Below are 26,526 nucleotides of genomic sequence, written 5' to 3'. Positions count from 1 at the left end.
TGGGTCACCCTGAGAGAGTCACACTTTCTCTGTGAGCTTCAGATTTTCCAAGTGTAAATCTGGGAATTGAATCCAGTGACCTCTAAATTTCTAGCTGGCACTAATTCTGGGTTAAGTTCCAGCTGGATCTATATGATTCTTTCCAACTCTGCCCCTTCCCTATGCCCTAGCCACCCTGCCCTTCTTCTGTTCCTTGAACATGCCAAGCTCCTTTTTGCTCCGTGGCCTTGGCACCTGGCAGGTTCTCTGTCTGGAGCTTCTTCCCCTGACTTCAGGAGCCAGGCTGGCTCCTGGACATGCAGGAGGTGTCAGTGTACGTGTCACAGAGAGGCCTTTCCCACCCACCTGAGCTAATATTGGATCCCACTCCCGTCACTCTCTATTACCTGAGCCTGGTTTGTTCTCTTCGTAGCACTCAACACCATTTAAAATTATTTGATGCATACATAAATTTAATCATTTTTTCTATTGATAAATATAAGCATTCTTCTATCTGTGTATCTCTATTATATATCATTGTTCATTGTTTATGGGTGTCCTGTCACTAGGATGTGAGGCCCATAGGAGCAGGGCAGGGGGTGGGAAATGTCTTATTCCTTGCTGTATTTTTAGCTCTTGGGAAGAGTGCAATGAGTATTTACTGAAGGCATTGAATAATTGAATGAATAGTTCTGTGCTCTCCAAAGCACCAAGGATAGGGACATAACAGGGAGGGAAGATCAGGTAAGATCAGGGCCACTGGTGCCACCATCAGAAGCCCAGCTCCAACCCCTTATCTCACTTCCTGAAGCAATGCAAGGGCCCAATAAATATTCATTAAATACGTGGACTCATCTAACCAAGTAGGCTGTGGCATCTGCTCTGTGTGGCAATTGTGCTTACAAGCCCATTGAGAATTATCCTGGAGGAGGATCACAAATCCCAACAGCCCAGATGAAAAGGCTCCATCCTACCCCATCCTCCCACCCTTTCTCTCTTCTTCAAACCAGTGAATATCAGTGTCCAGCTGCCGGAGGCACAGCCTGCTTGCATCTGACTGGGTCACCCAGGGAGTTTGTGTTCAAATTTTGGGAGCATTTCCAAAACTCTCAGACATTCTTCTGATACAAAATCTATAGCTCCCCAGGACTCTGAGGGTTTGGATCTGATTATTTTAAAAAAATGTTCCACAACAGGAAGAAAATGCACTTTCTGCCCCACCCTTTCCTGCCAAGCTCCCAACCTCTCACCTTCTACCTCCCACCTCCCATCATCCTGATTGACCATTTGATACTTTAGAGCTGCCCAGGGGCCGGAGAGAAATGGATTTTATTTTACGTCCCACAGCTGTTGCAATGCTGGAGAAACCCCACGTATTTAAAATATTGAAATGGTTTCCAGGCTGACAACATTTCTTATTTAGTGTTTGAAGATTTGGAGCCTGCTACCCAGTTGACCCATCTCTGGAAAGTAAAAGAAGAAAGTAAAAAATGAAGGCTTAATCCTACTCCCGTTGCCCCCAAGGACATTAGAGCAATTTAGGCAGAGTTTAATATTTGCTGCCCCTGCTGGTTTTCTGGACCCAATGATCTACCCAGAAAGGGGGAAACCTCAGTTCTCAGGCTGGAAAGTGCCTCCTGGGGTGAGATGGAGTGGCCTGAGAATTCATCAAACCTCTCTGCCAGCCTCTGGGCTGGCCCTCAATCCATTGCCTCCCCTCCCCACCACCAAAAAAAAAAAAAAAAAAAAAAAAAAAAAAAAAAATCTAAAAACTTTGAAAGAAGGCAATTTCACAGTCTCTCTAGGAGTCCGCTTTCATGGTCCAATAAGCCCTTACAGTCAGGAAGTCATTTCTTGGTCTGACCTAAGGCTCTTATGCTGCATTAAACCGTGTTGATCTTAAAGAGTCCGGGTTTCCTGGATGGCACCTATCTTAGGCTTTCCTGGGGCCCATGAAGGCAAATAAGCTGCCTTTAAAGGCACATTTTAGAGGAAATCTGTCTTCTCCTGTCTGATGGCTGGAGCGTTCCTGCTGCTGGAGCCTTTGATGATTTCCTTGCCCGCCAAGGATGCCTGCCCCACAGCAGGGAGGCTGCCCCGAGTTCCGCAGTGCCCTGGGGTTGGTCTCTTTGGCGAGGTTTAGATGAGGCTCGCTGTGCTCTATTCCAATCCGTAATCTTCCTTGGGGGTCAGTGCTGAGAATGCTCTTTATTTTGTTCTTTAATTGTTTTACTAACCCACTGGCTCCATCTCATTCTTCATCCCACTCTTTAGGATACCCCAGCTGGAGAGGGATCTCTAATGGAGACCCTGCCTCCAGGCTACACTCAACCACATTGTCTAGACTGAAGGCACTTTCCCTTATTCTAACCACTCTGACCACCACTGGTTATCCTTTTTTAGTTCTGAATGAAATTTCTAGACCTGAAAGCCCTCACACTGCGGTGGACAGAAAACAGATATTTGTGAATGGAGAGATTAATGAATGAACGGGGTAGTGCATTACCGTGTACTTGACTAGACATGCTGGCATTTTGGGTTTTCAGTTGCTTCCCTGTTTAGCAGTGGGTTTTCTGCTTCGCACTAGCTGAGATCACAAAGCACATTTAGTAAGTAGAGAAAATGCCAGTAATCCAGGACAGGGGAGACCCAGCTGGAAATCCGGGAAAGAGTCTGACCAAATTTTGGCTTCAGCACTCAGCCATGGGCTAGGCAGAACACAGGTTGAGGAGACAAAACTGCCTCTTGTATTGGTGACATCAGCTCCTAGGTGCTTTTACAACTTTACCTCTTGGATCCAGTAAACTCTCCTGTCTTCCTTCCTCTGATCCCCCACCTCCACTTCAAGCCCAACAGAGCCAAATTAAGGAGGATAGTGTCATACTCAAGGTAGCTCTGAACTGAGTTCACTTCTCTGAAATTCCTAACAAAGGATATGCCATAAATATGATGTCTGCATCTCCCCGTCCTCCTCTGACAAAGCAGCCCCCAGAACTTTGAAGCCTGGCTTCTAGAACAAAATGTAATAATATAAACTACTGGACTGGAGGGGTTGGCACTGTTTTACAAAGGCCCCAAATAGGCAGTGAGTTTGGGAATGGGTTGTCCCAGGAACCAAATCTCATTCCATATGGTGAAAGAAAATTTTAACACAAGAAGCTTCTCTTTTTTAACTTTTTTTCTTTTCTTTCTTCTTTTTTGTTTTTTTTGAGACTGGATCTCATTCTGTTGCCCAGGCTGGAGTGCAGTGATCCTGGCTCACTGCAGCTTCAACCTCCTGGGCTCAAGCTATCCTCCTGCCTCAGCCTCCCCAGTAGCTGGGATTAAAGGCACACACCACCACACCCAGCTAATTTTATATTTTTTGTAGAGACAGGGTCTTCCTATGTTGCCCAGGCTGGTCTCAAAGTCCTGGGCTCAGCTGGTCCTGCCACCTCTGCCTCCCAAAGTGGTGGGATCACAGATGTGAGCCACGCCCAGCCTCTTTCGAACATTTTCTATTATTAGTGTCATAACTCTCCTTTTCTGGCATCCTGCCCCTCCAGGCTGGAAGAGACATTATAGCCTCTTGCTCGTGGGCCAGAGTGGTTGACTATTCCCTAAACCTGATGTAGGAGTACCCAGGATCTCGGCTCCCTAACACACTCACAAAACAAATCTCTGCATCAGCCCTCAGCCATCAGACCAAGTAATATCCCCAAGTCATTAGAGTACAAATGATAAAACCTGCAAATTAACAAGTCATGAAACTGAAATAATACATCTTCTTCCTTGCTCTCCAGTTAACTAAGCTAAATAATTTTATGATTTTCCTCAGCTTTTTGCAGCTTGAAAAACAAAGTAAAATACATTTTGGTAAATCTTGAGTTTTTCTCTCTTGGAAGATGCTTTGAATGCTTTTTCTTTTTCCCTCATCCCAAGTTCCAATCTCCCCCACAAAATAGAATGCTGCCTTTAGGATATAAAGCCTTAGCTTGAGGTTCTCATGAACTCTGAAAGGCCCTTCTTTTTTTATTTTTATTTTTATTTTTTTGTGTGTGAGATGGAGTCTCGCTCTGTTGCCCAGGCTAGAGTGCAGTGGTGCGATCTCGGCTCACTGCATGCTCCGCCTCTGGGGTTCACGCCATTCTCCTGCCTCAGCCTCCTGAGTAGCTGGGACTGCAAGGCAGCCAACTCCATGCCTGGCTAATTTTTTGTATTTTTAGTAGAGATGGGGTTTCACTGTGTTAGCCAGGATAGTCTCAATCTCCTGACCTCGTGCTCTGCCTGCCTCGGCCTCCCAAAGTGTTGGGATTACAGGCGTGAGCCCCTGTGCCCGGCAAGGCCCTTCTTTTTAATCCCAAGGTAATTATTGAGTTCACAGGCCTGTGGGACGTTGTCTTCACTGTAGGAAGTTTTCTCCATCTGAATTTTATCTTGCTTACTGTACTTGATGGTCCTTAGGAAAAAAGGTGCCTCAGTTAACAAACTAGAATGCATATTTTAATTGTGCATCTCATTATGTTTTCCTTTGGCCACAAGGAAACTCAGTAAAACTTTTTGCTCAATTGCACTAGCTTTCGTTAAAGTTTTTGATTCTGACATCTGCTAAGATGCAGCTCCTGTTAAGGAGCAAGTGTCCAGTGTACCCTTTCAGCTAGACAAAAGAACTCATAGAAAAATTAAGGGTGTGAGTCTACGGACAAAGAGAAGCATGTCTCCAAGAAATTGTGGATTTTGTGCTTTTGGTGCCTGGAGTTGAATGGAATCTAATGCACAGAAAACCCATAAAATTTTTGAGAGAGTTTACTGTCAAAACTACCACCAGGCTTGTCTAAAAGAAAATGAAGCTGTTGGAGATAAAAACAAATTTCTGGGACCCCACCTTCTTATAGACAGGAAGCAGACTAAGAGTATGGTCATTGTCATATTCTCCGATGTGCTCTTTCGAAGTGATCAAGGCTGATGGGAAGAGAAAACCTCTCACAGGGCAGAGCCAAGAACTCAGAGAAGAAAGGACTGAGTGTGGAACAGGGGCCCAGGCAAGGAAAATTCTCAACTCCTGGATTAGGAGGACCTGGCCAAAAATTCCCAGCAGAACATCAGAATTGCTGCAGCCCAGTGAGTGCTGAGTGACTCTCATTCCTTTTCTTTCCAAGTAGCAGTGTTTTTGTGATTCTACACCTGTTCCACCGCACCTGGATACATACGGAAAACAACTTGTCTTTTTGATTTTTTAGGTCCTTATCAAATCAAGAGACGCCTCAGTGAGATCTGGCATGGAACATGGATTTCCAGTTCAATACCAGCATTGGATAAGATTTTTGGAGTGTCCTAGGGATGCAGTGAGTGTATTTTGCGTGTGGGAAAGGAGTGAATATTTGTGACCAAAAGGGCAAACAGTGGCCATTGTCTGTAGATATTCACTCCCTCCCCTTCAACCTATCTCCAGGGGGCACGCGCACTTCCCTGCCCTTGACTTTGGGCCTTGCCATTTTACTTGTTTTTGCAAATGAGATGTTAATGGAGGTGACCTGAGCAGGAGTTGAAATGTGGTTGTGCTGTAGGGCTTGCTGTCTTGCACTTCTGCCATTGCCACGAGAAAAACACGACACAAGCCCAGTAGGATGAGAGGTATTTGGAACAAAGCTGCCCCAGGTGACCTGTAGACCTGTGGCCGGAAGCCAAGCCACCCCATGTGACCCTCAGGCACATGAGCGAGAAATACCTCCTGCTGTCGGCACTGTGATGTTTGTGGTTGTTTGTTACACAGTAGTGGCTGACTGAGACAACCTACAATAGCAACCAGGAGCCCCATGGCTTCCTTAAAGACAGGACTTACAAAAGTAAATGGCAAACAATTTGGGAGTGGGCTGATACCAACAGAAAGGAGAAATGATCATAGACTTTGGGATGAACTGACAAAGTTCTCATGACTGCCTGGAAAACTCAGCGTACCTAGTGGGTCCTGGAAAAGGTGGGAGGCTATACATACAGAAGCAAGTGTATCTCAAAGTCTCCCGTGCCAGTCAAAGAAAAAGAATAAAGAGTCGGTTGAGGTTGTGGGTGAGGTGAATGGGTTTATAGACTGAGGTTGCCCAGGAATTCGCAGTGTACATATACAGTGTACATACTTACTGTTTGATATATTTATTATACAGTAATTTTCTGATAATTAAACTTCTTAATATAACTTTGTGGTAAGAGTGCTTTTCCCACATTCCAGAGATTACCAGGAGTCTGACTTTTAAAAAATCTTGTTGTATTGTATGTATTTTTAGAAAGAGGTAGAGTAAAAATAAATAGATTAACTAGGACTGCTGGAAAAGGGGGTTGGGTGGGAAAGAAAAATGCCATTCAGAAATAGACCATGAAACTAATTACCTGGATAAACCAATGTAAAAAAAATTTATTGTTTCAGACAGGGTCATAAACTCAAATACCTTAGGGGACTGGCAGGTGACACAAACAAGTGAGGTAGGCATGGTGGGGAGTGTGGTGATGTGGGAGTGTGCGCCCTGTCCCAGAAGGGCAGCTATGACTGGGCTCCCTCTAATTGTTGCTATGTGGGAGTGGCATCTAGCGTTGCCAGCTCTTCTGAGGAAGCAGGGCTGCCATGTTTGCTTCTGCAGGTTGTACACTGCACAAAAGTGCTCAGCTGATTGGGTAGCTGGAGCCTAAAATTCAGTACAAGCTCCATGTACCAAGCCCTGGGCCAGGACACAGGACTCGAAGAGCAGAGGTAGGCTGGGTTTCAGCCCCTATGCATCCTCTTTAGCCTACCTTTGTGTAATACACAGTCACACAGGGTGGCCTGGGATGGAGGATCTTGCTTCCCATTGTGGAAGGTGAATAAGAACTACCTCTTTATCTTTGCTCCTGACAGCTCGGACACAGGTGCCCTTTCTAGGCTCAGCCAATAGACACTCCTTTCTAAGGCCTGGAACCTTGTGTGAGTGACAAAAGCACAGAGGTGGAGAGATTACATGGGGTGGCATCCACTGTGTTTAGGTATGTCTGAATGGTGACACATAGAGCACTTCTGAGAACACTGAACTACTATTGAACAAAACTCTCAGGCATGCTGATTGACCTAGTGGGTCTCCAGCTAGCCATCTCTGGATTAAGACATTCCAGGTCCAGGAAGGTGTATGAGGGTACTCACTTGTTCCCAGTAACCTTTGCACATGCATAAGTTTCTCTCTCCTTCCTTCCTTCCTTCCTTCTTCCTTCCTTCCTCCCCTCCCTCCCTCCCTCCTCCTTTTCTCTCTGTTTCTCTTTCTCTCTTTTCTCTTTTCTTTTCTTTCTTTCTTTCTTTCCTTCCTTCCTTCCTTCCCTTCTCTTCTCTTCTCCTTGTCCTTCTTCTTCGACAGGGTCTTTCTCTGTCACCCAGGCTGGAGTGCAGTGTCACTATTGAAGCTCATTGCAACCTCAACCTCCCAGACCCAAATGACTCTCCCACCTCAGCCTCCCAATTAGCTGGGACCACAGGTGTGCCCCACCACGCCTGACTAGTTTTTTATATTTTTTGTAAAGATGGAGTCTCCTATTTGCCCAGGCAGGTCTCATGCTCCTAAGCTCAAGTGATCCTCCTGCTTTGGCCTCCCAAAGTGCTGGGATTACAGGAACGAGCCACCACGCTTGACCCTGAGATGTCCTTTCTTGGCATCACAGTGCAGGGCAGTGACAAGCTCCCTGTCTCAGAAGGTTTGGATTTGGTTCCAGTTCTACTAGAGCTTGGTCTCAGAGCTTCCCAGCTCTGTGATTTTGATCATGTTTGCATCATGCTGACTCTTAATTTCCTTGTCTATAAAATGGAAATTTGGATGCTGGTACTCCTTGCCTCTCAGGGATATTGGAAGACTCAAATCCAATAAGATAATGCATGAGAAAGCATGTTGCAAGCCTAACAAACTATGTAAACGTAAGGTATTATTATACTGCTGCAGAGACATGAGAATTCATGTTGCTGATGCTTGAACCAGAGATGGTGGGAATCTAGCATGGAGCAGGCCCATCTAATTATTTTCAAAATGCTGAAAAAGGCTTTTCCAATTCTTTGCCTTCCCTGGTTACCCATCCTGTCTGCTGCTGTAAATTTTCACTTTCCCCTAACAATAAACATTTATATTGTGCCTTACCATTATTTTATTTGACCCTCACAACATTCCTATGGGGTAAGGGTTATTCCCCTTTGCTGATGAGGAAACTGAGGCTCAGGGAATTCTGGGAGATACAATTCAAGTTGAGATTTGGGTAAGAACACAGCCAAACCATATCATTCTGCCCCTGCACCCTCCAAATCTCATGTCCTTACTTTTTTTTTTTTTTTTGAGACAGAGTCTCACTCTGTCGCCTAGCCTGGAGTGCAGTGGCACGATCTCGGCTCACTGCAAGCTCCACCTCCCGGCTTCACGCTACTCTCCTGCCTCAGCCTCCCAAGTAGCTGGAACTACAGGCGCCCGCCACTATGCCTGGCTAATTTTTTGTATTTTTAGTAGAGACGGGGTTTCACCGTGTTAGCCAGGATGATCTCGATCTCCTGACCTCATGATCCGCCCGCCTCGGCCTCCCAAAGTGCTGGGATTACAGGCGTGAGCCACTGCACCTGGCCCATGTCCACACATTTTAAAACCTATCATGCCTTCACAACAGTCCCCCAAAGTCTTAACTCATTTCAGCATTAACCCAAAAGTCCACAGTCCAAAGTCTCATCTGAGACAAGGCAAGTCCCTTCTGCCTATGAGCTGTAAAATCAAAAGCAAGCTAGTTACTTCCTAGATAAAATGGGGGTATAGGAATTGAATAAATACAGCTGTTCCAAATGGGAGAAATTGGCCAAAACAAAGGGGTTACATACAGGGCCCATGCAAGTCTGAAATCCAGTGGGGCAGTCAAGTTTTAAAGCTTCAAAATGATCTCCTTTGACTCCAGGTCTCACATCCAGGTCACGCTGATGCAAAAGGTAGGTTCCCATGGTCTTGGGCAGCTCCGCTCCTGTGGCTTTGCAGGTTACAGCCTCCATCCCAGCTGCTCTCACAGGCTGGTGTTGAGTGTCTGCGGCTTTTCCAGGCACATGGTGCAAGCTGTCAGTGGATTTACCATTCTGGGGTCTGGAGGACGGTGGCCCTCTTCTCACAGCTCCACTAGGCAGTGCCACAGTAGAAACTTTCTGTGGGGGTTCTGACTCCACATTTCCCTTCTGCACTGCCCTAGCAAGGTTCTCCGTGAGGGCCCTGCCCCTGCAGCAAACTTTTGCCTGGGTATCCGGGCGTTTCCATACATCTTCTGAAATCTAGGTGGAGATTCTCAAACCTCAATTCTTGACTTCTGTGCACCTGCAGGCTCATCACCACATGGCAGCTGCCAAGGCTTGGGGCTTCCACCCTCTGAAGCCACAGCCTGAGCTGAAGGTTGGCCCCTTTCAGCCATGGCTAGACAGCTAGGATACAGGGCACCAAGTCCCTAGGCTGCACACAGCACGGGAACCTTGGGCCTGGCCCACAAAACCATGTTTTCCTCCTAGGCCTCTGGGCCTGTGATGGGAGGGGGCTGCTGTGAAGGTCTCTGACAGGGCCTGGAGACATTTTCCCTGTGGTCTTGGGGATTAACATTAGGCTCCTTGCTACTTATACAAATTTCTGCAGGTGGCTTGAATTTCTCCCCAGAAAATGGTTTTTTCTTTTCTATAACATAGTCAGGCTGCAAATTTTCCAAACTTTTACACTCTGCTTGCATTATAAAATGGAATGCCTTTAATAATACCCAAGTCACCTCTTGAATGCTTTGCTGTTTAGAAATTTCTTCTGCCAGATACCCTAAATCATCTTTCTCAAGTTCAAATTCCCACAAATCTCCAGGGTAGGGGCAAAATGCCACCAGTCTCTTTGCTAAAACATAACAAGAGTCACCTTTATTCCAGTTCCCAATAAGTTCCTCATCTCCATCTGAGACTACCTCAGCCTAAACCTTATTGTCCATTTCACTATCAGGCTTTTGGTCAAAGCCATTCAACAAGTCTCTAGGAAGTTCCAAACTTTCCCATGTTTTCCTGTCTTCTTCTGAGCCCTCCAAACTGTTCCAACCTCTGCCTGTTACCCAGTTCCAAAGTTGCTGCCACATTTCCGGGTATCTTTTCAGCAATGCCCCACTCTATAGGTACCAATTTACTGTATTAGTCAGTTTTCACGCTGCTGATAAAGACATACCTGAGACTGGGAGGAAAAAGAGGTTTAATTGGACTTATAGTTCCACATGGCTAGGGAGGCCTTAGAATCATGGCGGGGGGTGAAAGGCACTTCTTACATGGCAGCAGCAAAAGAAAATGAGGAAGAAGCAAAAGTGGAAATCCCTGATAAACCCATCAGATCTCATGAGACTTATTCACTATCACAAAAATAGCACGGGAAGAAGACTGGCCCCTATGATTCAATTACCCACCTCCCCCCGGGTCCCTCCCACAATATGTGGGAATTCTGGGAGATATAATTCAAGTTGAGATTTGGGTGGGGACACAGCCAAACCATATCAACTTATATTTGCAAATATAATAGTGATATAATTATTTGGGGCAAATAAAGGAGGTGAGAGTGATGTAAAACAGTGAAATTTGCTTCCTGATGTCATAAGAAAGAATTAATACCCACTATATAAAATTAACAAATCAAGAAACAGGTAAATAAAAATACTCAGAGATTTGAAATCAGCTACCAGAAGAAACAAATAAAAGAGATAAAAAGTAGTTATCTTTGGAGTATGGAACTAAGGGTGGCAAGGGATGAAACACTTCTATATTTATCTTATTTTTTAACTGTGTGCATTCTTAATTTTACTTAAAACAAAAGGCAAAAGGCATAGGTTTTAGTTAAGCAATTCATATGCTATTCTAGTGGATTTGAAATCCCTCTTTGACACTTGCTAACCGTGTAGGTGCCTGGCCCAGATGTGGGGGGTAGGAAATGTTAATTTCCTTTCCCACCTTCTGAGGGTTCGTTCCTGTAATCACCAGAAATGTACACTTCCTGGGCTATTTCATTCAGCCCCCAACCTTGTCCACTGAACAAGACAACTGAGTCGCTACACCAAATTCTAGGATCCACTTTGTCACACCAGGCCTCCTTACACATATGACTCCACCTCCAGATACATAATAGCACTCAGTGAACATTTGGTGAAACTGAATAAAAATGCCTGTAGAGACCTAATGCCTCATGCGGAGACCAAATGCCTAGAGATACCCAATGCACACTGTCTGTGAACTTCTCTTTTGATGCTGCATAGAAACAGCACCATGCTTATTCCTTCAGCATGTGTCTGTGCAGCTTCTACTATGTCCGTGGTAAGCAAGTGAGTCATGGCCTCAGCCTTCATGGAGACAGACATTCAGTAAGTCGGTATGTAATTACACACTGCAATAGGTGCTATGAAAGAAAAGAACTGGACTCTTAAGAATAAATAACTTTATTGGAAGGTCAAGGGGGCCTTTTCAGAGGAAGTGACATTATGAGCTCAGGACATATGAATCTCAGAGTTCAAGATTTAAAAAAAGGAGTGTGGCTGGGCGCGGTGGCTCACGCCTGTAATCCTAGCACTTTGGGAGGCTGAGGCGGGCAGATCATGAGGTCAAGAGATGGAAACCATCCTGGCCAACATGGTGAAACCCCGTCTCTACTAAAAATACAAAAAAATTAGCTGGGCGTAGTGGCGCATGCCTGTAGTCCCAGCTACTCGGGAGGCTGAGGCAGGAGAATCACTTGAACCCGGGAGGGTGGATGTTGCGGTGAGCTGAGATTGCACCACTGCATTCCAGCCTGGCGACAGAGCAAGACTCTGTCTCAAAAAAAAAAAAAAAAAAAAAAAGGAGTGTTCTAGGCAGAGAGAGCTGCATGTGCAAAGGTCCCGAGGTGGACAAGCTGAATGTGCAAGAGTGCTGCTTCTCACACTTCACTGTGCACCTGGGGGTCTTATTAAAAGGCAGACTCTGTCTCAGTAGTTCTGGAGTGGGGCAGAACTCCTGAATTTCCAACCCACTCCTAGGTGATGCCGGTAGCATCATGTTTGAGGAACTGAGAGATTTATGGACAGCATAGTGAGCAAGGGTGAGAGCAAGGAGATGGGACTGGAGGAGGCAGAGACCAAATCATGCAGGAGCTTGGGGGCCACCTCCTAAATGTCAGCAGGAGAGTCACACAGTCTGATGTGGCAATTGACAAAATGCCTCTTAAATTTTTAAAGTGCTCTGTAACGTTGCTGACAATGGTGGTGGTTGAATTAGACCCACTCTTGGGAGTTTACAATCTTGGGCTTGTTCCTTGTTGCTGGAGAACCCTAAAGAGCCAAGGGGTTGCTAGAAGTATTTATACTAGAGGCTGGCAAATCACACAGCCAGGAAGTCCACCCTGCCTCTCTCCTCTCCCCTTTCATGCCCCACTGGACCTGTTGTTGTGTTCACAAAGGAGGCAGTGGGGCATGTTGGAAAGACTCACGGTGAAACCTCAGCCCGCTACTTGCCTCCTATGTATCTTCCTAAGCTTGAGCACGCTCTTAATGTGCCTGAGCCTCAGTTTCCATATCTGTAAAATGGGGACGCACAAACCTCTCTGGCAGGGATGTTGGGATGATTGGAGATAATGTAGGAAAAGCATGGCCATTCAGTAACTATTAAGATGGGTTATTCCTGATTTCTATTCCCAAGTGCTGAATTTAGGAAAAGCTCACAACACCTTCTGCACAAAGTTTAATGAGTTGAGGCTGTCAGGACCCTTTTTTTTTTTTTTTTTTTTTTTAACATTGAAATGCCATCCCCCAGCAAAGTTCAGGTGAAAAGGATTCCCTGGTCTTAAGTAAACCAGTAGTATCTTGGGTTAGACTGGCAAAATACAGGCCAAAAGAAAAAAAAACTGTAAATTTTTTCTTTCTGAAAAAGCAAATTCTTCACAGAAAAAAAAAAAAACCAGCTGAGCTCCACTGCTTGGGTCTCTGCTGACCTCTCCCTCTGCTGTCTGTCTGTCTGTCCATTGGCCTCTGTCATTTCTACTCAACAACAGGATGCCTTCCTTCTCCCTCCCCCTCCTCTCTGCTGCAAACAACCCCGGAGCCACTCTGTCTGCCCTGTGCTCTGTTTAAAGGAACAGACACCCATTTCTCACAGAAGAACTGTTAGGTAAACAATAACATATTTTTTTAAACCCAGAAAGTGGCTCAACACACTCAGCATGGACTGACTGTCTCTAGCATTCCCCGGCTAGCTTCAGGACAAAGGTCTCCAGAGGAAAGATGCTTCTTTTCTTTTCTTTAAAAGAGTAAAAGAGGACAACAGGAAACCCAGGCAAGAAAGGCCCTCAGACTTGAGGCCAGCAGACAGGAGCCTGGCCTCGGCCTAAAGAGCCCTGGGAAGCTGCTCTTGGCAGGAGAGGATGGCTTTTGCTCCCTGAGGCCCTGTCCCTGAATGCACCTCCCAGTACTGTGTGAAGTCTCCCCCAAGCCCTGACTTCACTGCACCCTCCTAACGACACCAGGAGTTATACCTTATTACCTCTGTTTCACCGATGGGGAAACTGAGGACCAGAAGGATGAAGAAAGTTGCCCAAGGTCACATAGAATAAAGTTCACCTCAGGACTTACACCCAAGTCTAGCTGACTCCAAAGCTCATTTTGGAACCACCCACAACATGGACTTCCTGGATCCCAGACTTTTGGATGACTTGACTTCACCCTGTAGCCTTTCAAGAGAGAAAAGGCTCTACTTTCTAGATCTGTAGGATGGGACCTGGGGAAGTGAGCAGCTTTGGGTTACTGGTGGGCCAGGAATAGGGCTGGGGTTCCCAGGGTCCTGACTCAAAACCCAAGGCTGGCCATTTCAATAAGAGAAAAAACCAGACCGGGCATGGTGGCTCACACCTGTAATCCCAGCACTTTGGGAGGCCGAGGCGGGTGGATCACTTGAGGTCAGGAGTTCGAGACCAGTCTGGGCAACATAGTGAAAACCCGTCTCTACTAAAAATACAAAAATTAGCCAGGCGTGGTGGCAAGTGCCTGTAATCCCAGCTACTTGGGAGGCTGAGGCGGGAGAATTGCTTGAACCCAGGAGGCAGAGGTTGCAGTGAGCCGAGATTGTGCCACTGCACTCCAGCCTGGGCGACAGAGCCAGAGTCCGTCTCAAAAACAAAAAACAAAAAAACCTTAAAAAATCAATAAAAGAAAAATCCAAAGAACAGGCTGCGGTCAGCCCCTCCGTTTCCTTGCTTGGATGTGCTTCTCTGAAGAAGCAGAAGTCTTCCCTCCTGCTACCCTGTGTTTTTCTGAGCTGCGTCCACAGCTGCCATCAACAGAGGCCAATGGCTGCACACCCATGTTCCCATCTGTCCGTAACAACAGAATAATTCCCAGAAAAATAAAAATACAGAATATGTTCTCAAACCAAGAAGGAAGAAAATGTTTTTGGTTTCTTTGAAACACTGCACCTATCTGCTGATGGGGATAAGTCGACTGGGAGAGACAATGTGGGGTGCAGAGCAGAATGCCACTGGCTTTGGGCCAAGGCAAACCTGGGTTCAAGAGCAGCTTGCTAGTGCGGGTCTGGGGAAAATCCCTTGTGTATTCTGATGCTCATTTCTTCATCTGTCACACCTGCACCCACAGGTTATGGAAGGTCTTCTCTGTGCCAGGCCTTCTCCAACTATCCTCACAGCAGCGTGCAGGATGGCAGCAGGCTTATTTTTGCAGGGAGGAAACTGAGGCTAGAGAAGTTTACTAGCTGGCCTAAGATTGGCCTGGCTCCAAAGTGAATGCCCTTAACTACTAAGCTGAATCGGGTATGAGCATAGAATGTGCAGGGGACAGCATAGGCGCTCAGTCAATGCTGATTGATTTCCTTGATTCCTTGACAAATCAAATGGAATCAATAAATCAATTCTGAGCAAAGGGTTCTAAGTAAGGCTTTGGTGAGGATAAAGGAGCACTTGGTGTCTCAGCTCCCTTTGTCCCTAGCACCCTAATAAACTCTGTAAAGTGAGACCAGAGATGAGATTTGATCATTAGAATGGAGCTGAATGTTGTCATCTTTATTTTTCCTCCCTAAGAAGACAAGGTATTGCCAGTGGAGGGTCTTGACTATGAGTCATCCAGGTTCTTGGTGCATTGAACAAGGAATTGGACAAAATGCACAAACAAAGCAACAAAAGAATGAAGCAACAAAAGCACAGATTTATTGATGTGAAAATATACTCCACAGAGTGGGAGTGGGCTCAAGCGAGCAGCTCAGGAGCACGGGTTGCAAAATCTTTAAGTACCTTTTAGAGATTTCTTATTGGTTTCACCCTATTGGAGGCTGAAGTAAAGTTACACCCTATGCAAATGAAGACTTGGCCCATGAAAAATCAGCCCTATGCAAATGAAGAATTGGCCCACGACCAATCAGAGGCTGAAGTGAAGGCTTCCTGTCTCCAGACCCTATTCTCCTGCCTCAAAGGGATACCCAAGTTAATTCCCTAGAATGGAGGAAGAGGGAACAGAAGAACAGAGCTGTAGGGAAGAGGCAGTTTTCATGCCAAACAATGCAATTGACAATGATGACAACAGGAACCAGAATGCACTGAGTGCTTACTATAGGCAGGCACTGTGTCAAGTGTTTCATTTAATGGACATGCTTTGAGAGGGTGTGATGGCTGTTCCCCTTCCAGATCCATGCTTTGCCCTTCCTTCTATGCAGGGGAGTCTGGACCCTTATAGACCACATTAACTGGGCTAGCTTGCCCTCTGGCTTCCTTTTGGGCTTGTCCAAGGGAAGATACTATTAGGAAATCAGAGGGCGAGAAGAGAGGTTGGGGTATTTCCTTTCTGCCCCATCTATGCCACAGCTCTGTGTCTCTCACAGTGACAGCTCTTAGCGGTGGGTCCCTCCCTGTCACCAGCAAGAGCTGGTGGCCTCTCAGCCCTGAGGGAGGTAACAGCTTTACATTATCTAGTCCTTGGGTGTCTCAGCATCCCACATTGGGTCCCTTAGCCCTGCTCCCACCTCCATAAACAGTTCCTTCATGAAGTTCTCTTCAAACCCACCCTACCCTGCATCTTCTGTTTCCTACAACCCACCAAATCCTTCTTTCTCTGTTTTGCAGAGGAGGAGGCTGAGGCTCAGGGTAACAGATCTTGCCAGGGCTGCAGTGCTTGTAGGAGACATAGTGGTCTTTCCAATTTCACTATCTCATACAAGCTGGCAGGCTGGATGGGCTTCCCCTGGTCCTACAGGGGAGTATACATTGGGCATATGGAATATACATGGCTTCCGAAACAAACTCATGGGTGCCTGACATCAGGGCTGCAGGGAGGCCAGAGGCAGGTGAAAGTAGGTATGTGGGGTGCAGGGTGGGGGTGTTGGGGAGCATGTGGGGTAGGGGCTTAGACCAGCTGGCCATGTCTTCTCACCGTGACTTGTTCTGAGAACAGATCGCATCACTCTGCCTGGCTGATGGATTCTGCATGAATGTGCCCTGCATCTATTTATTTCCTTCCTGTACAAAGCAGCAGGACGTCTGGGAGCAGTGAAAGTAAACAAACACCAAATTCTGCTGCCCAAAGCTATTACAGGTGTTGCTCATGCTATTAAATATTTTAAATGCTTTTTCACACTTACGAAGAGTTTCCCTCTTGCTCCTCTGTCCGCACCCTCTTCCTCCTCCTTGTGGCCAAGCTGGGAGACAGCTGGGCATTATCCCCTCAACCCACTTTCCAGTTTGGGGCACTGAGGTGCTGACAGAGGTAGAGCTGGCCTGGAGGGCAGGAGGTGACACGGGGTGGGGGTGTGTTGCTCCTCTGGGGGATTAGCTCCAATAGGAGCCAGTGACATCTGCTCCAAGAACCACCAGCAGAGATGAGCAGTGAGTCTGGCAAGGAAAACCTAAAGCTTTGGCAGGAACAAAAAGGCAGGAAAGAGGGAAGAGTGGGAGCAGCAGCATTTTTTGGAACAAATGTAATAATACTGTATGCAGTCACCTTGCTGTCTCTGCTTGACTACCTCATATCATTATACCAATTGTCCAGATGAGAAAACAGAGGCTTGGAGGGAAACCAACATATAGTAGGTACTCAATAAATACATGTTGATGGACCAGATTAAGTAACTTTACCCAGATCATCAGTAGCAAAGCTGAAGCTGAAACCCCAAAGCCCTGTGCCTGCCCCAGCAATGCTGTCTGTGCCAGAAAGAAAGAAAGAAAGAAAAAAAGAGAAAGGATGAAAGACTGAGAAAAGTAAGAGAAAGCCAAGAGCTGAGACAGCTCTAGGGGAGGTGCTATAACATTGCAGTTAAGATCGTGGGCTCAGGGGACAGGCTTCCCTCTCCAAGATCAGCTGTTTGATCTTGGGCAAGTTGCTTAACTTTTCTGTGCTTCTTCATGTGTAAGTGGGGATGAGAAAGGTGCCTGTGCTGGTCCTGGGCCTATTTGCTTTGATATCCATTCTATGCCTTTTCCTTGCTCTGCATCAAAGTGGCGGCGGGGGGTTGGGGAGGCTGACCCTTGCAGGCTGTGTTTGCAGGCTCCTGTGACATCTGGTCTCCAGCAGAGTTTTACCAGTAGGAGGCATTGGCAGGAGGTTGGGGGGTAGAGTAAGAGAGGAGCCAGAGGGTTTCTTCTTTCTCTCTCTCTCTGCCTTGGGCCTACTTTCTAGAAGCAGTTACTTCTCCTTCAGGACTCTGACTTCTGCTGGACAGGGATGCTGTGATTCCAGCTTCCGGGTGACCCCAGAGCCAAATGCCCAGCTGTGCCTAGAGGGGAGGGGTGGTGGTTTCTTCCTATTGCTCATCTCTGGGCCCTGTCACTATCCTTATTTGGCTTCTTTGCTCTTCTGTCACCAAGAAAGCCAATTTCCTGCATGAAGTTCCCTCTATTTTAAGGACTCAGAGTGGTTTCTATTTCCTAGTTGGTGCCTCATGGGGGTTTATGTGAGAAATAAGTTAATCAAGTCCTGGGCACTCAACACATGGTGGCCTCTATTCTTGTCATTACTTAGACCCCAGTTTGTCCAGCCTAGCTGGCAAGTTCCTGAATCTTCTGCTCCTCTGTGGACTTTTCCATGGGAGGCAGAATACTGCACATCCATCATAGTTACGAGAGTGATGGCAGCTGCCATTTGTTCCTCCCTGCCGAAGCACCCGTGCCAGCAAATCACTACAGTGGTGGCACCTCAAATGAACCCTGCAAGTCAGCGAGTGTTATCCCCATTTTACAGATAGGGAAGCAGGCTCAGAGCCCTTGTGTGGCTTGCTTGAGATCAGACAGTGGGGAGATTAAACCCAGGTCTGTGAGATACTAGAGCAGATGTCCTCACCACCAGTCCTCATGGCTGCCAGGTCATGGTGGAGCCACTGTGGTCACATTGCCATAGTCAGTAGGTAGGGTCTTGTCCCTGGACCTTCTCTGAGGTTCCCTTTTGATGCTGTTGCCACTGGCAATGGTGTGTGTGTGTGTTGTGTTTGCACCTTCCCTGAGTCCTGCTGGAATGGGTGTAACCTTTGCCATCCATCCAAGAAGACGGTAGAGGCAGAGGCTGATCTGCATCAGAGTTGTGAGTGAACAGTGTGGTCACTGGGGAGCAAATGTAAAGGCTGCGTAGGCTCAGGAGCCATGATTGTGTATGTGCGTGGACTTGACAGGCCAGGGCCTGTGATGAGGAGCAGGGGTCCCTGTGATGAGGAGCAGGAAGAATTAAATGATGCTCAGGGAAAAGCAGAGATGGGAGACCATTCAAGTGGAGAGTGTGGGAGAGAGCAAGAGAGAAGAGAGGTGTCTATGCTTTCTGCAATTGAATTCTGAGAGATTCCCTTGAATGCTTAAAATGAGTTTCTGTTTTGCTTGACAGGAAGGAGAGTTAGGTGGGGAAGTGTAAATGACAAACTCAAACCCCCATCAACAGGAACGAGTTCAATAAATGATGGTAAGTCTATGAAACAGGATGCTAGTAGCCATCAATAATGATATAGCTCCACATTTGTTGACATGGAAAGACACCCACAGCCTATTGTGTAGTGAGAAAGGCAGGTTACAGGATGACCCACCGACTGGGGACCCATCTGTGCAGCACTCGGCACATGGACCTATCTATGAATAGACAGAAGCCTGAGAGCAAGTCGTGCAGCATCATGCAAAACCTTGTTTTCTCTGCAGAAGAAATTCCGACTTTGGTTTTTAAATGTTCCCGCAATGTTTGACTCTTTTGTAAATAAGTGATGAGCATATTCCCTTATATTAACAGAAAGAAAAAGCCCTAAAATATTTTCACATTTAAAATCTGTAAGTGGCAAATAAGGAAGAAGTCGCAGACCGGTTCTGGCTTTCAGGTCTCTCAGACAGGAAGGTAAGGGGGGAAATAAGTTGCTACTAAGGGCAAGGACAAAGGTCTAGGACTTTCTCTTTTTTCCAGAAAGAAGAGACATGACTGAGCATATGTGCTGACAGAAAGGTGCCTACGGTTGGGGGAAAGGACACAGATAGAGTAGAGGGGGTGGTGCTTCTTGGTTGGACAAGGATTAGGGAGAAAGGGGTGGGGTGGAATCTTGGGCACAGGAGGTAGGATTAGCCCTTGACAGGTGGAGGAGCATCCCTTTCATGCAGCAGGAGGGAAGGCAGGAAGGACGGTGCACATGTGCACAGCTGTAGGTGGGGTGGCAGGAAGATGAGGGCGTCCTTTCCTGATTGCCTCTATTTTCTCTTCAAAGTAGGAGGCGAGGTCATCCCATGAGAGTGAGATGGTCAGCTTCCCAGGCTGGGGGCCTGAAGTTCCTGGGAGAAGGTTTGGAAGGCACGGTGTGGGGCTGGGGGTGGGGGTAGAGGAAGGGCTGGTGGGGACAGTTGGGAGGATGGTCAGTCTCTGTTGGGGGCCAGCTGCTGTTGGAGGCCATCCATTTGTGTTGGCATGTGTCCACACAGTTGACTGGTCTCTCTCTAGTGAAGTTCTGGTGTCCAGAGTTGGGAATGGAAAAGGTTCGTTGTTGGATTGACTATAAAGCTGCAAGGCTTGATGGGTTATATGTGACCAGGGGACAAGGTGGCGAGGGATTGACAGTGACAGCAGGAGAGTGGTTTAAATGAATAATAAGGACCTATAGGCCTGCAAGGAAGGGAGGGAAATTAGCATGCAGGAAAAAGGTTATCTTAATCAAGACAAAGGGTGGGCATTGCAGGAGTTAGTGAAAAAGAAATATGAGAGGATGATGGCTACTGTGGCTAGGAGGGAAGTGTTGATGGGGAGACTTCAGAGGTGGTCATTGGAGGGCTGTGACTGTGATCATGGGAGAGGGGCGTTGAAATGGAAGGGATTCAAGTTCATTGACTGAGGCCAGGGTGATGCATGGGTTGACTTGGAATGGAGACAGAAAATGGGAGCAGGAGCCCTTATTGGATAAATATTGGGGAGGTACTGTGGGGTCAATAGAGCAAAGCAATGAGTGGGAAAGGGGAAGGCTCAAGATGGCAAGGGGAGACAGTTTTGTTCAAGGCAAGAAGATAAAGAACACTTAAGGTCTGGAAAGTGAATTCACAGGATAAAGAGTAGGTCTTGGGTCAGACTGTCAGAGGGTCCCCAGACACCTTTAAGTACATTTCACAGTGGAGGAAATTGAGGCTGGGAGAAGTGAAGTGAACTGCTCATGGCTAATAAGCAGCAGAACCCTTATTGCCCTAATGCACCTTCACTGTGTTGAAGGTGCCTAGTGCACCTTCACTGTGTTGAGATTGCAGAACCACGAGTCTTAAGTGTGAAAAGTCATCTTAGAAATCATTGATGGGCCAATCCTTTCATTTTAAAGCTGAACAAACAGAAATCTAAGAAAATTAAGTCAGATTTCGTATAACTGGGACCAAACCGAGGTTTCTTGACTCCCAGTTGCTGAGCATTGGTGATGGAATAGGGAAGAAAGTATGTTAGAAAGGGAACATAGACATAGAAGGCTAGTGTATGTGTGCGTGTGTGCACATGCACACACATTCTCACTCACGTGTCTGTGTTTGTAAGAAAGCTGAACCAGGACAGTGTTCCTTTTTGCAAAGAAAAACATGCTGCTGCCTTTGTAGAGGTGATAGTAAATGCTTTTATTTGCCAGGAGTAGAGATGGAAGAAATGAATCACCCGTTCCATATGTCCTGATTCCAATGGATGCACACTGAAGAGGCAGCCAACCCATGCCAAGAGAATACTTCATGTCTTGCAGCACACTGGAGCTACCTAGGCTTGGGCCATACCCTGCTCTAACTAGTAGGCTTGCAGGGCCAGACTCCCTATTGCTTGTATTAGCACCAAGATACATACACTGGCATATTTGTTTTGTCAGGGCTTGTATTAGTGAGCTAGGGCTACCATAACAAAGTACCACAGACTGGGTGGCTTAAACAACAGAAATTAATTTCTCATAGTTCTGGGGGCTGGAAGTACAAAATCAAAGTGTGGGCAGGGGCAGTTTCTGCTGGGACCTCTTTCTTTGGCTTGTAGATGGCCATCTTCTTCTCCCCGTGTCTTTTTTTTTCTTTTTTTTTTATTATACTTTAAATTTTAGGGTGCATGTGCACAACGTGCAGGTTTGTTATGTATGTATACGTGTGCCATGTTGGTGTGCTGCACCCATTAACTCGTCATTTAACATTAGGTATATCTCCTAATGCTATCCCTCCCCACTCCCCCCACCCCACAACAGGCCCCAGTGTGTGATGTTCCCCTTCCTGTGTCCATGTGTTCTCATTGTTCGATTCCCACCTATGAGTGAGAACATGCGGTGTTTGGTTTTTTGTCCTCCCTCTGTGTTTAAATTTCTTTTTTTTTTTTTCTTTTGTCTCCCAGGCTGGAGTGCAGTGGCGCCTCGACCTCCCCACTGCCTGGCTCAAGCAATCCTTCCGCCTCAGCCTCTCAAGCAGCTGGGATCCCACTGGGCTAATGGTTTTTTTACTTTTTCTTTCTTTCTTTTTTTTTTTTTTTTTTTTTTTAAAGAGACAAGGTCTCATTATGTTGCCCAGGCTGGTCTCAAACTTCTGGGCTCAAGTGATCCTCCTGCCTCAGCCTCCCAAAGTACTGGGATTACACGTATGAACCACTGTGCCCATCCTAAATTTCCTCTCCTTATAAGGACACTGATTATATTAGGTAAAGGCCCATGCTAATGAGCTCATTTTAACTTAACCTCTTTAAACACCCTATCTCCAAATACAGTTACATTTTGAAGTACTCGAGGTTAGGTCTTCAATATATGAATATTTGAGAGACAGAATTTTGCCCATAATAGGACTACTTTGGTTGCAGGAACAGACACCTACTCATGTTAGCCGAGCAAAAACAGGGTTTATTATTATTATTGTTATTTTTTGAGACAGAGTTTCTCTCTTGTTGCCCAGGCTGGAGTGCAATGGTGCGATCTCGGCTCACCACAACCTCTTCCTCCCGGGTTCAAGCGATTCTCCTGCCTCGGCCTCCTGAATAGCTGGGATCACAGGCATGTGCCACCACGCCCGGCTAATTTTGTATTTTTAGTAGAGATGGGGTTTCTCCATGTTGGTCAGGCTGGTCTCGAACTCCCGACCTCAGGTCATCTGCCTGCCTCGGCCTCCCAAAGTGCTGGGATTACAGGCATGAGCCACTGCGCCCTGCCAAGAGGGTTTATTTTTAAGGATGAGGCTATCTCATGAGAACTGTGAAGTAGAAAGCAACTCTTCCTATCTCTTTTTCCTCCCTGGATGGATGGTGGTTTTAAATCATGGTCACAAATTATTTGACCCTCCTCCCATAGAGAGGTGGGACCTATATCGCTGCCTCTGGAATCTGGATGGGCTTATGACTGCTTCAACAAATAGAGTATCTCAGAAGTGATGCCATGTGACTTCTAAGGCTGGGCCTTACAAGGCCATGCAACTTCTACTTTGTTTACTGAAACACTGGCTCTTGGAACCCTGACCCATCTCATAAGAAGTCCAGCTACCCTGAGAGGCCATGTTGGAAAGACCACAGGGAGGCACTCTGGTTTACAGCCTCAGCTGAGCCAGGCCTTTCAGCTGTCCCTGCCATGGTGCCAGATGTGAATGAAGTCATCCTGGAGATGCTGCGCCAGCCCATCTGCCAGCTGACTACGATGGAGTGACTTCTGCTATTCCACGTAGAACAGAAGACCCACCCAGCTGAGCCTTGTCTGAATTCCTAACCCACACATTCATGAAACAGAAGGAAATGGTTTTTTTTTGAGATGGCGTCTTGCTTTGTCACCCAGGCTGGAGTGCAATGGCGCAATCTCAGCTCACTGCAACCTCTGCCTCCCGGGTTGGTTCCCGATTCTACTGCCTCAGCCTCCAAAGTAGTTGGGATTACAGGCGCGCCCCACCATGCCTGGCTAATTTTTGTATTTTTAGTAGAGACAGGGTTTGGCCATGTTGGCCAGGCTGGTCTTGAACTCCTGACCTCAGGTGATCTTCCCGCCTCGGCCTTCCAAAGTGCTGGGGTTACGGGCGTGAGCCACCATGCCCAGCAGAAAAAGTTGTTGTTTTGAGCCACTAAGTTTCAGAGTAGTTTGATATGCAGAAATAAATAAGCAGAGCACTGGAAGTCTGTTTCTTTCTGCTCTTTCCTGGCTTTTTTTTGTTTGCTTGTTTACTCATATTTCCTGCTCACCTCTAAATTTAACTTGCACATGGCTATAACTTGTTGTGGTCCCAGTTATACAACCAACTTTCTGCTGTAGCCCCTGCAGCAATGTGGGTACTCTCCACATTAGTCAAAACAGTTGAGACTCTGATCAGCCAAGGCTAGGGACACGGTCATGTGTTATGGAAACAGGGCCATGTCTTCTGGAGGTCAGGGCCCAGCAGACCCTGATTCTCACCTGTATCTAGTCCACGTCAGTGTCCCACCTGTATATGGTCTGCGTCAGTGTCCCATCCGTATATGGTCTGTGTTGTATACAGTCCGTGTTGGCATCCCATGTGTATACAGTTTGCATCAGTGTCCCATCCATATAAGGTCCCTGTCAGTGTCCCATCCGTATACGGTCCGCGTCAGTGTTCCATCCGTATACGGTCCGCGTCAGTGTCCCGTCCGTATAAGGTCCGCGTCAGTGTCCCATCTGTATACGGTCCGCGTCAGTGTCCCGTAAGTATACGGTCCGCGTCAGTGTCCCATCCGTATACGTCCGTGTCAGTGTCCTATCCATATATGGTCTGTGTCAGTGTCCCATCCGTATACCGTCCGCATCAGTGTCCCATCCGTATACCATCTGTGTCAGTGTCCCATCTGTATATGGCCCATGTCGTATATGGTCTGTGTCGGCGTTCCACCTGTATACAATCTATGTCGGTGTCTCATCCGTATACGGGCCACATCAGGGTCTCATCCGTATACAGTCTGTGTCAGTGTCCTATCGGTATACAGTCTGTGTCAGTGTCCCATCTGTATAAGGTCCGCATCCGTGTCCCATCCATATACTGTCTGCGTCAGTGTCCCATCTGTATAAGGTCTGCATCAGTGTCCCATCCATATATGATCCATGTCAGTGTCTCATCTGAGTCTGGCCTGTGAGAGAGTCACTGTCTCCCTCAACCTCTTCAGAGTGTGCTGCCTTCTATTCTGACTCAGAATCAAATAGTCAGCTTTCAGATGGAAGAGGGCCCTGCGACCATCCAGTTTATTTTCCTTTTTGAATAGAAATTCCTTTGATGATGGCAGAAATCCCCCTAACTTCCTTATGATGCCCCCAGGACCAGCTTTCATTAGAGGCATGCATGCCAGGCATCCCTCTTACCATGGATCAGTTCTGCTTGTCCAACAGTTCTACAAGCAGAGTTGAAATTTGTTTTCCTCTCTTTTACTGTTTGGTCTTCACCCTGTCCTCAAAAGTCACCCAGAATAAGTAGTTCCCTCTTTCATAGGACAATATTTGAATTACTTAAACCCTTCATTTTAAGGCTGTACCTTTTCATAGTAAACCTGGGGCTCCAGTTACCAGAATGGGCAACTGAGAGCGGGGAAGGTGAGGGAAGCTGATATGATTTCACAAACAACGGGGAGAGTGGATAGGGAAGCTGCCCCTAAGTTCATGTTCTCAACTGCAAACTTTTTTTGATCACGTGTCTTTACTGATTTTTTACAAGAATGCATGCCTGGTTTGGCACTTCCTTTCTGTATCAGTCCCCTAGGGCTGCAATAACAAATTGCCACATACTAGGTGGCTTAAAACAACAGGAATGTATTCTCTCACAGTTCTGGAGACCTGGAGTCCGAAATCAAGAGGCTGGTGGGGTTGATTCATCTGGAGGCTCTGAAGGAGCATCTGTTCCATGCCTCTCTCCTAGCTTCTTGTGATCAAAGGCAGCTTGTAGACACATTGCTCAATCCCTACTTCCATCTTTACATAGTGTTTGATATGGTTTGGCTGTGTCCCCACCCAAATCTCATTTTGAATTGTAATAATCCCCACATGTCAAGGATGGGGCCAGGTGGAGATAATTGAATCATGGGGGCACATTCCCCATACTGTTCTTGTGATAGTGAAAAAGTCTCATGAGATCTGATGGTTTTATAAAGGGGAGTTCCACTGCACATGCTCTTTTTTGCCCACCCCCATGTAGGACATCTCTTTGCTCTTCTTTCATCCTCAGCCATGATTGTGAGACCTCCCCAGCCATGTGGAACTGTGAATCCATTAAACTTCTTTCCTTTATAAATTACCCAGGCTCTGGTATGTCTTTATTAGCAGTGTGAGAATGGACTAATACAGTGTTCTTACTTGTGTCTTCTGTGTGTGTCCACATATCTTTCTTTTAAGGACATCAGTCATTGGTTTAGGGCCCACCACAATGTCCTTATCTTAACTAATTACATGTGCAAAAACTCTAGTTTTAAATAAGGTCACATTCTGAGGCTCTGGGTGAACATGAGTTTTGTGGGGTGGGGCACTATTGAACCCGGTATGTTTTTTTTCCTTCCTCCTTTCCCTCCCTCCCTCCCTCCCTCCCTCCTTCCTTCCCTGCCTCCTCCTTTTCTAGTGACCTCTCTCCCTCCTCCTCCTTTTCTAGTGCCCGGTGTTCTTGGAGGGATCATTATTTCTGCCCTGTGCCTCATGTAGCACTATGTATAATTAGGGTGCAGTTCAAAAAGTAGACCAAGTTGCTGCTTGTAGATAACTGCTAATCACTCAGTGCTAATATCTGGATTAGATGTTTTAGCAGATGATGATTAAAGAAGAGAAGAAGGAAAAGAGGATGGAAAGAAGAGGAAAAATACAGTTTGTCAACTGAAATAATTTTTGTACCTTGTCTGAATGTCTAGAAAGAGGTGAAGTTGAGATGAAAGTTTTTCCTCTTAATGAATAAAGATGAATCAAGCAATGATCCTGCTTTCCTCTCTTTGAGGTTTTTCTCAAAAAATACACTTGGCATCAAAGACACTGTCAAGTCCTTGTAGATTTGAGCTGGCCAGTAACATAGCCATCAGCCACATGTGGCTAGTCTAAAATGAGGCGTGCTCAGAGTGAAAAATACCCATCAGATTTCAAATATCTAGTATGAAAACAAAGAATGTAAAACATCACATTAATGACATCTGCAT

The 26,526-nt window shown here is 46.4% G+C and overlaps 1 protein-coding gene across 2 annotated transcripts in view; it reads left to right on the top strand.

Moving 5' to 3' along the window:
- Window positions 1-25,646, top strand: part of C17H17orf67 (chromosome 17 C17orf67 homolog) — a 92,189-nt gene extending 66,543 nt beyond the window's left edge. The window contains exons 6-7 of one of the 2 annotated variants that reach the window (XR_010153357.1): window positions 4,912-5,079; window positions 5,199-25,646. The gene's annotated coding sequence lies outside the window, so the exon portion shown is untranslated. Of the gene's footprint in view, window positions 1-4,911 lie in introns of both variants that reach the window. The other variant, XR_010153356.1, reaches the window with a different exon arrangement.
- Window positions 25,647-26,526: the final 880 nt, after the last annotated feature.

This window comes from Pan troglodytes, chromosome 19 (genome assembly GCF_028858775.2).
Source record: "Pan troglodytes isolate AG18354 chromosome 19, NHGRI_mPanTro3-v2.0_pri, whole genome shotgun sequence".
Taxonomy (NCBI): domain Eukaryota; kingdom Metazoa; phylum Chordata; class Mammalia; order Primates; family Hominidae; genus Pan; species Pan troglodytes.
Note: the sequence above shows the minus strand (reverse complement) of the source record. Positions and strands in the feature narration are given on the sequence as shown.